Here is a 15,959-nt window from a genome sequence, read left to right as displayed (position 1 = left end):
CCTTTTCATCACTAAAGTAAACGTAATCGAATTGTGGTCACTATCACCAAAGTGCTCACCTACCTCCAAATCTAACACCTGTCCTGGTTCATTACCCAGTACCAAATCCAATGTGGCCTCACCTCTCGTTGGCCTATCTACATACTGTGTCAGGAAACTCTCCTGCGCACATTGGACAAAAACAGATCCATCTAAAGCACTCGAACTATAGCATTTCCAGTCAATATTTGGAAAGTTAAAGTCTCCCATAACAACTACCGTGTTGCTTTAGCTCCTATCCAGAATCACCTTTGCAATCCTTTCCTCTACATCTCTGGAACTTTTTGGAGGCCTGTAGAAAACCCCTAACAGGGTGACCTATCCTTTCCTGTTTCTAACCTCAGCCCATACTTCCTCAATTGACCTGTCCCTAACTGTCAGAGTCCCCTCGTCCTGTCTACACCTTTTGAAGGTGACGGACATCCCATTATTGCAAGAGTGAACCTAAGGTTGTTGCAGATGGGGCCTTGGTGGACATTTCGGCTAGGCCGAAGTGTTGCCTCACATTCGGAGCATAGCTACTACCACTGGGCTCCTTGAGTATTTGCCCAGGGGAGGGAGGAATGGGAGTGCGGTTGTGACTAGAGCTCGGAGGGATGTCCCTGTGCAGGAACTCTCTTCCATCCTCCACCCACTCTACTTTTGTTCCTGGCCCCATCCTTGTACTCTTCCTGCAGCGGCTGCCCTTTGGTAGAACTATAGATTCAGAAGAGCCAGGTTCACACATTTCTCCCCCTTTGCTGGACCTTTGTTTGGATCCTCGGGCACATGCCCCCCTCTTCCTCCTCCACCCGTCTTCCCCTCCCCACACACGGCATGATTAGCTTGTCGACTGTTGGAGAAAGCTTTGGGGATGTAGATCAGGTGGGATCTGAACTGGAAGAGGAACCTGGGCCGCACGTTCATTTTGATCGTCTTTATTCTCCCTGTGAGGGAGAGTGGGAGTAAGTCCCACCTCAGCAGATGCTTTTTAACTATCTCCATCAGACTTGTCCGGTTCCATTTATGGATCCGTGTACAGTCGTGGGCTATTTGGATCCCCAGGTAGCAGAATTTGGGCCTGTTTAAACGGCAATCCTTCCAGCTCTGTCCCTCCCCCTGTGGGTTCACAAGGAAGATCTCTCTCTCTCAATGAGGTTCAGCTTGGAGCCTGAGAAGGCTCTGAGCTCCTTTAGAAGTTTCATTATCCCTTCTACGGTGGTCCAAGGGCTGGTGCAGACTCGATGGGCTAAATGTCCTCCTCCTGCACTGTAAGGTTTCTATGTATCCGCATTGAGTGAGACTATGCACTCTTTCTTCCCTTTGGATAAAGTCTGCCTTTTCTAAAGCTTACCACAGTGCTGCTGCTTCAGTATATTGTGCTGTCTTATGCCAAGGTGTTGAAGGAAAAAATAGTCAGCACTTTGAGTGTTCGCGAAAGGTCCTTTATTTAACACAAAGTTCGTGGAGGGAATTAGAATGACCGCAGTCTTTCCAAATGTGCCTCCTTTACAAAGGTAAGGCGTGTAATTTATATAATACAGAAAGCAATATCTAGGACAGAGAGGCATTCTTAAGATTAGCCAAGAAGACAGAAAAGCGAGCAAAGTTTAATAACAGGCCTTGAGTTCCTCGCCTAAGAAAAATAATAATTGTCTGCTGTCAGCAATGTGCAGCTGTACGCCTGTTTACATGGTATGACCTTCTGACTGTTTCATACAGAACTTTGAACTTTTTGACTTAAAAATAAGGCTATATATCTATCATGCTTTGCCAAGTGCCTATTTCCATGGAATATAGTCAAGCAGCTGATTAAAATAATACAGAGTATTTAAGGCAGCTAATCCGCCAACTAAAGTCCCTTCTACAGAAGGGGAGTGAATAGTAACTCTTCCGGATAAAAAGGTAGGAACCTCAAAGTCCCTACTACTAACCCCCATCCCAATTTAGGATTGTTGGGATGTCCTTTTTTTTTTTGTTGACCTTGATGACCTATCATGGTAAATGACCTGATGGTGGCTAAGATGATCATAGGCTGCTTTCCCCTTGAGGGGGGAGAGGCTGACTGGTGATGATTTCATTTGACGATCACCACATCTCAGACGAAGGGCAAGGCTGAGAAGGTGGGGCCTTCATGAATATCTTCAGCCGGCTAAGTAGCCTGATGGGTATTTGTTCAATTCCCTCCTATGTATCATCATCCTCCGTAATAGGGAGACACAGTAAGTCCATGTCTGGGATAGAAATTTAAAAATGAATGCAGGATGGTTCAGGAATGATGCCCATTTATCGTATCAGATCTGGGTGCCTCTTTCATCATAGGCCAAAATGAGTACTAAGTCAACTATCTTAGTTTAGATGATAATAGGGTGTTCCCATTGAAGAATGCCTTTGATGTGGCATTGGATTGCAGTAGTCACGACCCTTTCATTTTGTAAACATGAAATTGAATAAGCGCAATGCACTTTTAATTGCCGCTTTGTAACTGCCACTTTAAGTAATATCCTCGTGACTATTGAGGAGAACTTGTGACTCCCTCTGTTCCAAGTCCATGGTTTTCTGTAGCTATGATCAACATTGTTGATTCTTTTATATTAATTCATGGGATGTGGACATTGCAGCTTAGGCCAGGATTTATTTTTCATTCCTAATTGCCCTTGACAAGGTGCTGGTGAGCTTCCTTTTTGAACTACGGTGTCCACATGGTGTAGGGACACCCACAGTGCTGTTAGGAAGAGAAGTCCTCGATTTTGACCCAGTGATGGTGAAGGAATGATGAAATGGCTCCAATGTCGGGATGTCATGTGACTTGCAGGGGAACTTGCAGCTTGTGGTGTTCCCATGCATCTGCTGCCCCTGTCCTTCCACATGATAGAGGCCCCGGGTTTGTGAGGTGCTGTTGAAGGAGCCTGGGTGAGTTAAGAATACATTGCTGCCACTGTACGTCAGTGGTGGAAGGAGCATATGTTAGTTATGGTGGATGGGGTGCCAATCAAGCAGGCAGCCTTGGCCTGGATGGTGTCGAGCTTCTTGGGTGTTTGGACTGCACTCATCCAGGCAAATGGAGAGTATTCCATCACACGCCTGGCTTTTGCCTTGTAGATGGTGGACAAGCTTTGGTTATTTGAATAAGCATTTATAGCACTCTGTGGAGAGGTGGTGGCACCGTGTTAGGATGAGAATGAGGTAAAGTATGTTTTTCCCGCTTGTTCCCTCACCACCTGCCGCAGTCTAGCAGTTATGTCCTTTAAGACCCAGCCAGCTCAGTCTGTGATGGTCCGAGCCACTCTTGGTGATAGACATTGAAGTCCCCCACCCAGAGTACATTCTGCGCCCTTGCCATCTTCAGTGCTTCCTCCAAGTGGTGTTCAACATGGAGGAGTACTGATTCACCAGCTGAGGGCGGTGGTGGTGGTACACGACAATCAGTAGGAGGTTTCCTTGTCCATGTTTGATCTGGTGCCATGAGACATCATGTGGCCCAGTGTCGATGTTGAGGGTTCCCAGGGTAACTGTTCCCACTGCCGCCGCCACCTCTGCTGGATCTGGTCCTGCTGGTGGGACATGATTAGGTCAGACTGTTGCTCGACTAGTCTGTGAGACAGCTCTTCCAATTTTGGTACAAGCCCCCAGACATTAGTAAGGAGAATTTACAGTGCCTGGGCTGGTGCTGGATGGTCCATCGGGTTTCATTCCTTTTTATTTGTAATGGTTGGATACAACAGTGGCTTGCTAGGCTGTTTCAGAGGGCATTTAAGAGTCCATCATATTGCTGTGGCTCTGGAGTCACATGTAGGCCAGACACGATTTCTTTCCCTAAAGGACATTCGTAAATGACAATGGCTTCTTGGTCATCATTAGACTTGTAATTCCAAATATTTTATTGAGTTTTAAATTCTACCATCTTCCATCCTCCGAGCAGTACCCTAGGTTTCTGGATTACTACTCCAGCTCGGTAGTACCACCACAGCCTGAGCTGGCTGGGTCTAAAGGACATAGCTGCTAGGCTGCGACAGGTGGTGAGGGAACAACAAGAGGGAAAAACATACTTGACCCTATCCTCCCCACCAGCTTGCCACAGATATATCTGACCATTAGAGTGTTGGTAGGAGTGACCACAGCACAGTCTTTGTGGAGACAAAGTCCTGTCTTCACATTGAAGATACCCTCCATCATGTTGTGTGGCATTACCATCGTGCACAATGGGATAGACTTTGCACAGAACTAGAAGCTCAAAACTGGGAATCCAGAGGTGCTGTGGGCCTTCAGCAACAGAATTGTACTCGACCACAATCTAACTTCCTCGCCTGACATATCCCCCACTCTACCACTACCACCAAGCCAGGGGATCAACCCTGGTTTAATGAAGGGTGTGAGGCAGGAGCAACACCAGGTGTACCGAAAAATGCGGTGTCAGTCTGATGAAATTACAAAACAGGATTACGTGCATGCCAAACACACACCGCATTATGCAATTCCACAATCAACGGATCAGATCTAAGCTCTGCAGTCCTGCCACATCCAGCCGTGAATAGTGGTAGGCAATTAAACAACTCGGAGGAGGTGGCCCCACAAATATCCCCATCCACAACGATTGAAGAGCCCAGCACATCTGTGCAAAAGGCAAGGCTGAAGCATTCACAACAATCTTCAGGCAGAAGTGTCGAGTGGATGATCCATCTCGGTCTCCTCCAGAGGTCCCCAGCATCACAGATGTCAGTCGTCAGCCAATTCGATTCACTCCACATGATATCAAGAAATGGCTGAAGCCACTGGATGCTGCAAACGCTATGGATCCTGACAATATTCCGGCAATAGTCCTGAAGACTCCAGAGCATGCCTTGTCCCTAACCAAGCTACTCAAGTACAGCTACCACACTAGCATCTACCCAGTCACCCCCCATCCTGACTTGGAAATAAAGTGCCATTCCTTCACTGTTGCTGGGTCAAAATCCTGGAACTTCCTCCCTAACAGCACTGTGGATGTACCTACACCTCTGGGACTGCAGCAGTTCAAGAAGGCAGCTCATCACCACCTTCTGAATGGCAACTAGGGATGGGCAATAAATACCGATCTCGCCAGCAATGCCCACATCCTGTAAATGAAGAAAGAAAAATTGAGGCAGGTATGCTGTTATTGGTTCTCTCTGCAACCGTAGATAATACCTTAGTTATTCGGTATACCTGGTGTTGCTCCTGCCTCACACCCTTCATTAAACCAGGGTTGATCCCCTGGCTTGGTGGTAGCAGTAGAGTGGGGGATATGTCAGGCGATGAAGTTAGATTGTGGTCGAGTACAATTCTGTTGCTGAAGACCCACAGCACCTCATGGATTCCCAGTTCTGAGCTTCTAGTTCTGTGCAAAGTCTATCCCATTGTGCACGATGGTAATGCCACACAACATGATGGAGGGTATCTTCAATGTGAAGACAGGACTTTGTCTCCACAAAGACTGTGCAGTGGTCACTCCTACCAACACTCTAATGCCCAGATATATATGTGGCAAGCTGGTGGGGAGGATAGGGTCAAGTATGTTTTTCCCTCTTGTTGTTCCCTCGCCATCTGCCTAATCTGTAAGCAGCTACCAACCCTTGAGTTTTGACATTATTAATAAGTAGTTATTTTGTGGGACTCATTACATGCCCTCCCCAAGTTGCTGTGAGAACTTAAGTATATATTTGAATCCAGTTGTTACTCTTGATTTAGTGGGCAAATAATTTGAGTATAATAATTTGTTGTTCTAGCCCTGACAGCAAGTTTCTCATATATCAAAGTTGTTTAGAATCCAGTTGCTTTTTTTCCTGATTTGTGTTTCCAGGTTTACCACTTGTAGTACATGTGGAATTTAGGTAAAGTCTGCTTTCTTTATGGACTGCAATAACTTCTATATGTGTGGAAAAGGAAAAGATTAGCAAGCCAAATATGGGCCCGCTCCAGGAGGATATGTAATAGGGAATAAGGAAATGGTAGAGAAACTAAGCAAATATTTAAGTGTCAAATTCAAGGAGAAGATACAAATATTTTCTCAGAAGTACACAAATATTTTATCAACACTAGAGAACCAAGGGACCAGCTGAAAGGATTAGTTTTGACAAAAAAAACAGCACTGGAGAAACTAATGGGACTGAAAGTTGATAAATCCCCTCAATCTGATGATCTACACACTAAAGTGTCAAAAGAGATGGCTGTAGAGATAGTGGATGCAATGATGATCATCTTCCAAAATTCAATACATCCAGGGAAAGTTTCTGTACAAGGGGAGATGGGAAAAGTAACTGTACTATTTAAGAAAGGAGAGAGAAAACCGAGAACTTGCAGACCTCTGAGCTTTACATCAGAATTTCTAAAGGATGCAATAATGGGGCATTTAGAAAATAATGAAAGGATTGGCCAGAGTCCACATGGATTTATGAAAAGAAAAGTTTGCCAAAACAGCTGGGAGTTTTATTTTTGAGGATGTTACTAGCAGAATAGATGAGGGGGAACCAGTGGATGTGGTGTATTTGGATTTTCAGAAGACTTTGAATATGGTTCCTAAGAAAAGATTAATTTAAAAAATTGGAGCGCATGGGGTTGGGGGTAATATACTGGTATGAAAAATGAAAATCGCTTATTGTCACAAGCAGGCTTCAAATGAAGTTACTGTGAAAAGCCCCTAGTCGCCACATTCCAGCGCCTGTTCGGGGATGCTAGTACGGGAATTGAACCTTGCTGCTGGCCTGCTTTAAAAGCCAGCGATTTATCCCTGAGCTAAACCAGCCCCATGTGTATCTATTTCGAGGCATGCTCAAAATTAAGCTCAGCTGACGAGGGAGAAATAGCCCTCTGTATGGGGCGCGATTCAACCGGAAAAAAAAATCTTGTGTCCAGTTTTGGATTCGTTTAGCGGGGTGTTTCTTGGCACCTGTAGTGCCGGCTATATGCCGTTTCTTTTGGCCTCTGGGAGTTTCTCTCCGCCGAGGCCGCACTTAGCCACTAAGCTCGGCAGCAAGAAAGGCTCCTAGCGGATCGGGCACCATTTTGGAAGGCTGCACTGATCACGTTTCTCCCCTCCCCCACCTCACCTAACCTCAGGGAGACCTCCGGGAGCAGTCCCACACCACCCCCCACCCTCCACCTGGTAAGGCCCTCCTGGGCCTGATTGCTGACAATGCCAAGCTGTCACCCTGGCAGTGCCCCAGCCAATCTGGTGCTGCCATGCTGGTGCCAAAGTGGCACTGCCAGGCTGACAGTGGCAGAGGGAATGCCAGGGTGCCACCCTGCCTTGTCCCCGACTACCCAGGGTCTCTATTGCCCTGGGAGACCCCCCAGGTGCCATCATGACTGGCCCACGTTTGTGGAAACCTGTACTAAATGCCCCCTGATGAGGTTTCCCAGGGGTGGCTGTTAAGACTTGGGTGCCGGGAGAATCCTGTGAATACACATTTTAATGTGCCTAATGCATCATTTAAATATGCTGATCTGGATCATGTCCAGTGAGGGCAAGATTCAATGACTTGTGTCGGGCGCAACTTAGCTGTCAAATCGCGCCCATGGATTGACAATTGGTTAATGGACAGAAAACGGAGAGCAGGAATAAATGAGTCATTCTCAGGTTAGCTTGTGGTGTACCGCAAGAATCAGTGCTTGGGATACAGCCATTCACAATCTAATCAATGATTTGGATGTGGGGACCAAATGTTATATTTACAACTTTGCTGATGACAAAACTAGGTAGGAATGTGAGGTCTGAGGCCAGATTTAAGCGTGTGGGCAAGAACTTGGCAAATGGAATTTAATGTGGAAAAATGTGAAGTTATCCACTTTGGTAGGAAAAACAGAAACGCAGAGTATTTCCAAAATGGTGAGCAGTTGGGAAGCGTTGTATCCGTAGGGATCTCGGTGTCCTTGTCCAGAAGTCAGCGAAAGCAGGTGCGGCAAAATATTAGGAAGACCTATGGTGTGTTGGCCTTTATTGGAAGAGGATTTGAGTACGGCAATAAACATGTCTTGCTTCAATTGTATAGTGCATTGGTTAGACCACATGTGGAATCATAAAATCCCTACAGTGCAGAAGGAGGTCATTCAGCCCATCAAAACTGTATTGTGTACAGTTTTGGTCTGCTTATCTAAGGAAGGATATACTTGCCTTGGAGGGAGTGCAGTGAAGGTTCACCAGACTGTTATGAGGACAGATTGAGGAGACTGGGCCAATATTCTCTAGGATTTAGAAGATTGAGAGATGATCTCATTGAAGTATACAAAATTCTCATAGAACTCTAGAAGGGGTGGGGGGTGGGATGCGTGGTGGAAGGGACACTCTAGAACCTGGGGACACTGTCTCAGAGTAAGAGATTGACCTTTTCTGACTGAGATGAGGAGGAATTTCTTTACTCAGAGGGTAGTGTATCTTTGGAACTGTCTACTCCCAGAGAGTTGTCAGGCTGCGTCATTGATTGGATTCTCAAGACAGAGATCAATAGATTTTTAGATATTAAAAATGACATGATATCGGGATAGTGTGGGGAGAATAGCATTGAGGTAGAATCAGCCATGATCTAGTTGAATGGTGAAACAGGCTCGAGGGGCCAAATGGTCTACTCTTGCTCGTAATTCCTCTGTTTCTATATTTTCTGTTTACCTGGCTTAGGGGCATCATTTATTGTTGTTGGGGGTTGGACTGCTAGTCCAACTACTTTCCTCCAACAACTGTTTTCTGTTGTTTACCTCCGTGGGACTGTTGTTTGGTTTCACTCTTACCTATACTATCATAGCCAGAATAATAATTTTCCTTTTGCCTCTACACCATTATCCTCAACTACATTAGCATCATCTGGAGACAATGGGGTCAGCTTCCATCAATACACTATTTTTTCCATTACTTCCCAGGATGTGGGTGTCACTGCCAAGGCCAGCATTTGTTGCCCAAATCTGATTGCCCTTTAAGAAGGTGGTAGCGAGCTGCTGTCTTGGACCACTGCAGTCCATCTGGTGTAAGTACCCCCACAGTGCTGTCAGGAAGGAAAAGGATTTTGATCCGGCAACAGTAATGGAACGGTGCTTTAGTCCAACTCGGAATGTTGTGATTTGTAGGGAAACTTGCGTTGGTGGTATTTTATATCCCTTCTGGCATCGACCTTCCAGATGGTTGGCACTGCTGCCTCACAGCACCAGGGCCCCAGGTTCAATTCCGACCTCGGGTGACCGCGTGGAGTTTCCACTTTCTCCACGTGTCTGCGTGGGTTTCCTCTGGGTTCTCCGGTTTCCTCCCACAGCCCAAAGATCTGCAGGTTAGGTGGATTGACTATGCTAAATTGGCCCCAGGTGGGGTTACGGGGATAGTGTTGGGTTTTGGCCGAGGTCGGGTGCTCTTTCAGTGGGCTGGTGTAGACTCGATGGACCAAATGGCCTCCTGCTGCACTGTAGAGTTTCTATGGTAGAGGGAGAAGTCTGGGTAGAGGGAGATGTTGAGGTTGAAGGGGCATTGCGGAGTTGCTGCAGTGCATCTTGCATATCGTGCACACTGCTGCCACTATGTGTAAATGATTTAGGCAGTGAATGTTTAAGTTGGTGAATGGGTTGCTGATCAAGCAGACTGTTTAGTTCTGGAGTGTTGGAGCTGCACTCCTACATCCAAGTGGATGGCGGACAGGCTTTGAGTCAGGGTGTGAATTGCTCTCCACAGAATTCCCAGCCTCTGATCTGTTGCAGTATTTATATGGCCAGTCCAGTTCAGTTTCTGGTCAATGGTAACTCCCAGGATGTTGCTTATGGACGATTCAGCGATGCTAATGTCACTGATTGTCATGGGGAGATGGTTAGATTCTCTCTTGTTGGAGATGATCATTGCCTGGCACTTGTGTGGCGCGAATGTTACTTGACAACTAATGACAACTACTCTGTATGGTATTCCTCATAGCTCTATACCTCTTCTATCTGACAGCTTGTCCAACATCCAGATGAATTGTGATGAACAGGTAAATAATAGGAAAATGAATGCCATTGTCTTCATTCCCTGCCACAAATTCTGCGCTCTCACCACCAATTCTCTTACCTCCCGGACTAATGTTTCGACCTGATTCATCTGTGTGCAACGTTAGTGTCCTATTATTTCTTGAGCTGAGTTTATGACTGCACGTATTCCACATCACAAACATCACCTGATTCCACTTCTATTACATTGCATTAGCTCGATGGCTGGTGAAATCTAAATCGAGGCCTTTGTTACCTCCAACTCTGACTAATCCATTGCTCTCCTGACCAGCCTCCCATCCTCTGTAATCATCAGCTCATCCAAAGCTTTGTTGCCTACATCTTATCCAGCAGCAAGTCCAGTTCAGACTGAAGATCCTGGTGCTCTAGCATATCAAATTTAATATTCTCATCCTTCTGTTTAAAGCTATCCGTGGCCTTTCACCTCCATAACTCTAGACCCTCCGACTGCCTTCCCCCTTTCTCTCCATCTCTTCCTCTGACCTCCTTTACGTTTATCCCAACTTTGGTAGCTTTACTTTTAGCCACGATTCTAGAATTTTCTCCTTAATCCTTACTGCCTCTCCACTTTGTCCTTTTTATGAATTTTTTTAGCCACCTCTCCTAAAAGTTCTTCCTTCGGCTTGCTTTTAAAAAAAAAAAGTGCGCCTCTGTAAAGTTCATGTAACATTTATCTATGTTAAAGGCACTACATAAATGCAAATTTTTGAATCAAAAGATATGAGCAGTTTTAATATATCTAAACAGAAATTAAATATGTGACATTTCATTAACTTAATTTTAAATTGTTGAGCAATAGCATTAACTCTTGGAATATATTCTGGTACAGGTGATTTGTTTTTCATTTTTGCCATTTCAGAATCTGGAAGGACATTTAGGATGGTGTTTTTAAACGAAATAAATTTAGAGTACCCAATTCTTTTTTCCAATTTAGGGGCAAAACAGCGTGGCCAATCCACCTACCCTGCACATCTTTTTGGGTTGTGGGGGTGAGACCCATGCAGACACGGGGAGAATGTGCAAACTCCACACGGACAGTGACCTGGGGCCAGGATCGAACCCGGGTCCTTGGTGCTGTGAGGCAACGGTGCTAAACACTCCACCACCGTGCTGCCCCCACTTAGGATGGTGTATGACATATAAACCATACAGCTCATGGTAACGTTGACAATGTGAAACATGTGTCGCCAGTGAGGTTTCACACCTCGCAAACCATTTTAGTAACAATCCTTTCTTAATGGTTACCACTGTGAAATAGTAACAAATAGGCGATACAAATAGCCGAATGAATAAGGCAGGCAAATTGACCTACGTGGTTGAAGCAGAAGGTTTTACTGTCTTCTGTGAGGGCTACGAAGAATCCAGCACGAGTTTATAGAATCAAAGAAATAACTTTATTTACAATTACATATATGCAACAGTAGCAGTACTCCCTTACTGCTCACTCTTCTCTTGCTGGTGCCACACTGGCCAGCTCTATTTATCCAGGTGACTCTGCTCATGATTTCTCCGCGTCCCCCCCCCCCACCTCATTGGGGAATCTCATGCTCCCCAATGATTGTGGGATGGCCATTAGTCCCCAGCCAGTAGTAGGCAGGGTATAACACTGTCCAGATCAGACATGAGATAAGTCGGGTGCTGGGATCAAAAGCTTTTGAGTTCTGAGGTTTGATTCGCTGATGATGATTCATTGAGAACCTTAATAACCATTATTGCATATCAGGAGAGACAGGAAGTCCCTCTGTATTAATCTGGTGTCAGCCGAGTGATGCACTATCAATTACGCCGAGAGTAATCGAGGCTTTTTTACACAGATGTGTGGCCTCGAACAGCTGCTGCCGAAATGGCTGCAGTTCGGGGAGCGCACACATTTATACTCCGCCTACTGGGCAGAGCCATCAGGCAGGGATCTACCCCCGTACCTGTAGTACAGGGGCCTTACCGTAATACCCTTGTATGCAGTGCAGTATATACAATATGACTACCACACCTAGGTTACATGACCAAGATATCTTGGAGTATTTGGGGCTCTGAAGTGGAAAAGAGCTCGGTGTTGCGTTCAAGAATATGAGGAGAAGAAAGGAAAGCTAAGATTGGGCCAGTAGTTTGAGCGTTGGGTTAAGCAAGGGTTTTTTGAGAACACCCTTTCTTTCAACCCATGTCCTGAATCACTGGAGCAGGCAAATAGCTCTTCTGCTTCACACCTCGTAACAGCTCCTTCATGGATACAACATTCCGAAGTAACCTCAAAATATTGCTTCCATTTCCATTTGGTGATTATAAACTTTGGGCTTGTTTTATTTGGGGGAAAATATGTGTATACACCTAGAATTATAGAACTGTTCTCCCTTTTTTTATGTTTGGCAGCATTGTCTGTCTTCAAAATGAGCTAACTCTGCTGTCTAACATGTAATCCGCAATGCAGTGTTCTCTTTGAGATAGATTGATACAGTCTCAGTATTATGGCTTAATTCTCAATACTTAGAACATAGAACATAGAAAATACAGCACAGAACAGGCCCTTTGGCCCACGATGTTGTGCCGAACCTTTGTCCTCGATTAATCATAGATTATCATTGAATTTACAGTGCAGAAGGAGGCCATTCGGCCCTTTGAGTCTGCACCGGCTCTTGGAAAGAGCACCCTACCCAAACTCAACACCTCCACCCAACACCAACTTATATGGTAATTTTCATGTTGCTCTTTGCACCTTTGCTAATTGCCTGCCATGTTTCCTGTGTTGCAACAGTACTGCAACTAACAGTATAAGTCCCAAGGTTGTGAAAGGTGCTATATAAAATGCATCTCTCTCTTTCTTTATCTTCGTCAACAAAAGGTGCCACGCTCTCTTCTCTTGGGCAGTCCCTCAGGATTGGAGCGGTTTTGCTCAAAGGGGGGGGGAGGATTGGAGCGGTTTTGGATTGAAGGCTGTGTAGGTTGAACGGTTCCCATCTGTTCAGTACATTATCTCCATCTCTGTGGGTAATTATAGAATTTACAGTGCAGAAGGAGGCCATTCGGCCTATCGAGTCTGCACCGGCTCTTGGAAAGAGCACCCGTCCCAAGGTCAACACCTCCACCCTATCCCCATAACCCAGTAACCCCACCCAACACTAAGGGCAATTTTGGACACTGAGGGCAATTTATTCTGGCCAGTCCACCTAACCTGCACATCTTTGGACTGTGGGAGGAAACCGGAGCACCCGGAGGAAACCCACGCACACACTGGGAGGATGTGCAGACTCCGCACAGTGACCCAAGCCGGAATCGAACCTGGGACCCTGGAGCTGTGAAGCAATTGTGCTATCCACAATGCTACCGTGCTGCCCCCAAGTTGCTGGCAGTGAGATGTAGTATTGCAGCAAGGAAAACTGAGAGCAGAGTTGGTGCAGAGAAACCTCCTTGTTCGACCCCAGTTTTTGCTGAGATAGTGGGCGGGTTCTCTAATAATGGGGCTATGTCCCCACGCCAGCGTGAAAACTGGCGCCAATGACTCCGGCGTCAACGGCCCCCGAAAGTAAGGAATTCTCCCCTTTCTAGGGAACTAGGTTGCCGCCCGAGTGGTCCACACAGCTCCAGCTGGCGCGGAACGGCCCACGCATGCGCGGAATGGGCCGCGTATTTCTGCGCATGCGCGGGGGTTCCCTTCTCTGTGTCGGCCCCCGGGCATTATGGCGGATCCCTACAGAGGCCCGGCGCGGAGTAAAGTAGGCCCCCACGGAACCAGCCCACCCGCCGATTGGTAGGCCCCGATCGCGGGCCAGGCCACAATGGCCCCCCCCCCCCCCCCCCCTCGAGGATGGCCCCCGCACATTCACCTTCCAGGTCCCGCCGTGTGGGAGGTGAGTATTTCACGCCGGCAGGCCTCAGCCAAACTCATTGGTCACTCGGCCCATCGTGGCCCGGAGAATCGCCGGGGGGTGGGGGAGTGCTGTCAACCAACCGGCGTGGTGGGGAACCCGCGGGCGCCCGAAAAACGGCGCTGGACAATGGGGAAGCCGGCACCGTGTCGAAGAATCCCGGCCAGTGTTTGGTGGTTCCGTCGGTGAGGATCATGCTATCTCATGGAGTAACTGAATGTTGATGTCAGGTTGCTGAATGTGAGTGTACTCCATAAACCTTTGTTGTGGACAGAGTCCCAAAACCTTTTGTGAGGTCGGCAATCTTTGTGTCAGTCAGAGAAAGTTACCTCTAAGCACTTTTTTCATTCTTTTGTGTTCCCCGCTACGCCCACTCTTTCCTGCTCCCTATCTACTTAAAATCTCTTTCACCTCTTAAGTTTTTTCAGTTCTGATGAAAGATCATAAGCATTTCCTATTTTTATTTCGGGTTTGCAGCATCTGCAGTATTAGCTTTTTGCATTCCTGTTTGGCTGAAATAACGCACTTTCTTTTTCTCCCAGGTTTCTTATGTTCCTGTTGCAATTGTTTCATCAGTTGGAGGCGTTTCTGTGAATCGTACACTGATTATTAAGGTCAGCTCCACAGGGACTAAATATAGCCAAAAGTTTGTTTATTTTTGGATGTCATTTAAAAATTGCTTTAGCTGTTATTTTGTTTCCATTGGTTCTGCAAATCCCTGTCCCAAGCACAGGTTCAGATGGTTCAAAACAGCAATTACTCTTGTGTCCAGCAATATTGCTGTTTTCCCATTTTAAGAAAAACTTCAGCGTTGCTCTCAATATCCATGCTTTGCATTCTTCCTAAAAATGTTACAACTAACAGTCATAACGAAGAAAAATACTTCCCTTGTAGATAAGCTGCAGCGCTGGGCTGAGAGGTGGCAAATGGAGTTTAATGCAGAAAAGTGTGAGGTGATTCATTTTGGAAGGAATAAGAGGAATACAGAGTACTGGGCTAATGGTAAGATTCTTGACAGTGTGGATGAGCAGAGAGATCTCGGTGTCCATATACATAAATCCCTGAAAGATGCCACCCAGGTTGAGAGGGTTGTTAAGAAGGCGTACGGTGTGTTAGCTTTTATTGGTAGAGGGATTGAGTTTCGGAGCCATGAGGTCATGTTGCAGCTGTACAAAACTCTGGTGCGTCCGCATTTGGAGTATTGCGTGCAATTCTGGTCGCCGCATTATAGGAAGGATGTGGAAGCATTGGAAAGGGTGCAGAGGAGATTTGTCAGAATGTTGCCTGGTATGGAAGGAAGATCTTATGAGGAAAGGCTGAGGGACTTGAGGCTGTGTTCGTTAGAGAGAAGCAGGTTAAGAGGTGACTTAATTGAGGCATACAAGAGAATTAGATAGGGTGGACAGTGAGAGCCTTTTTCCTCGGATGGTGATGTCTAGCACGAGGGGACATAACTTTAAATTGAGGGGAGATAGATATAGCACAGATGTCAGACGTAGGTTCTTTACTCCAAGAGTAGTAAGGGCGTGAAATGCCCTGCCTGCAACAGTAGTGGACTCGCCAACACTAAGGGCGTTCAAATGGTCATTGGATAGACCTATGGACGATAAGGGAATAGTGTAGATGGGCTTTAGAGTGGTTTCACAGGTCGGCGCAACATAAAGGTGAGCACAGTAAGAAGTCTTACAACACCAGGTTAAAGTCCAACAGGTTTGTTTCGAATCACTAGCTTTCGGAGCGCTGCTCCTTCCTCGGGTGAATGAAGAGGTATGTTCCAGAAACATATATACAGACAAATTTAAAGATGCCAGACAATGCTTGGAATGCGAGCATTAGCAGGTGATTAAATCTTTACAGATCCAGAGATGGGGTAACCCCAGGTTAAAGAGGTGTGAATTGTGTCGAGCCAGGACAGTTGGTAGGATTTTGCAGGCCAGATGGTGGGGGATGAATGTAATGCAACATGAATCCCTGGTTCCCCCCGGCAGCGACCAGGTGTAGATGGCGCCGGGGGAATCCGCCGTTTTGGGCTGGCCGCTCAGCCCATCCGGGCCTGAGAATAGCAGGGGTGCCGGAGAATCGCCATTTTGGGTGTCTCGGGCGATTCTT

General features: G+C 46.4%; 1 protein-coding gene across 9 annotated transcripts in view; it reads left to right on the top strand.

Moving 5' to 3' along the window:
• The window catches only part of LOC140427824 (type 2 lactosamine alpha-2,3-sialyltransferase-like), a 236,019-nt gene that overhangs the window by 40,475 nt on the left and 179,585 nt on the right, over window positions 1-15,959 (top strand). For 7 of the 9 annotated variants that reach the window (XM_072513533.1, XM_072513531.1, XM_072513532.1 and 4 more), the window contains exon 2: window positions 14,393-14,464. The exons of the other annotated variants lie outside the window; for them this stretch is intronic. The gene's annotated coding sequence lies outside the window, so the exon portion shown is untranslated. The remainder of the gene's footprint in view (window positions 1-14,392; window positions 14,465-15,959) is intronic. 9 annotated transcript variants of the gene reach the window in all.

The sequence above is a fragment of the Scyliorhinus torazame genome, chromosome 8, assembly GCF_047496885.1.
Source record: "Scyliorhinus torazame isolate Kashiwa2021f chromosome 8, sScyTor2.1, whole genome shotgun sequence".
NCBI classification, from domain to species: Eukaryota; Metazoa; Chordata; class Chondrichthyes; order Carcharhiniformes; family Scyliorhinidae; genus Scyliorhinus; species Scyliorhinus torazame.
The sequence above is the reverse complement of the archived record's forward strand: the minus strand, read 5'-3'. Positions and strand labels throughout refer to the sequence as shown.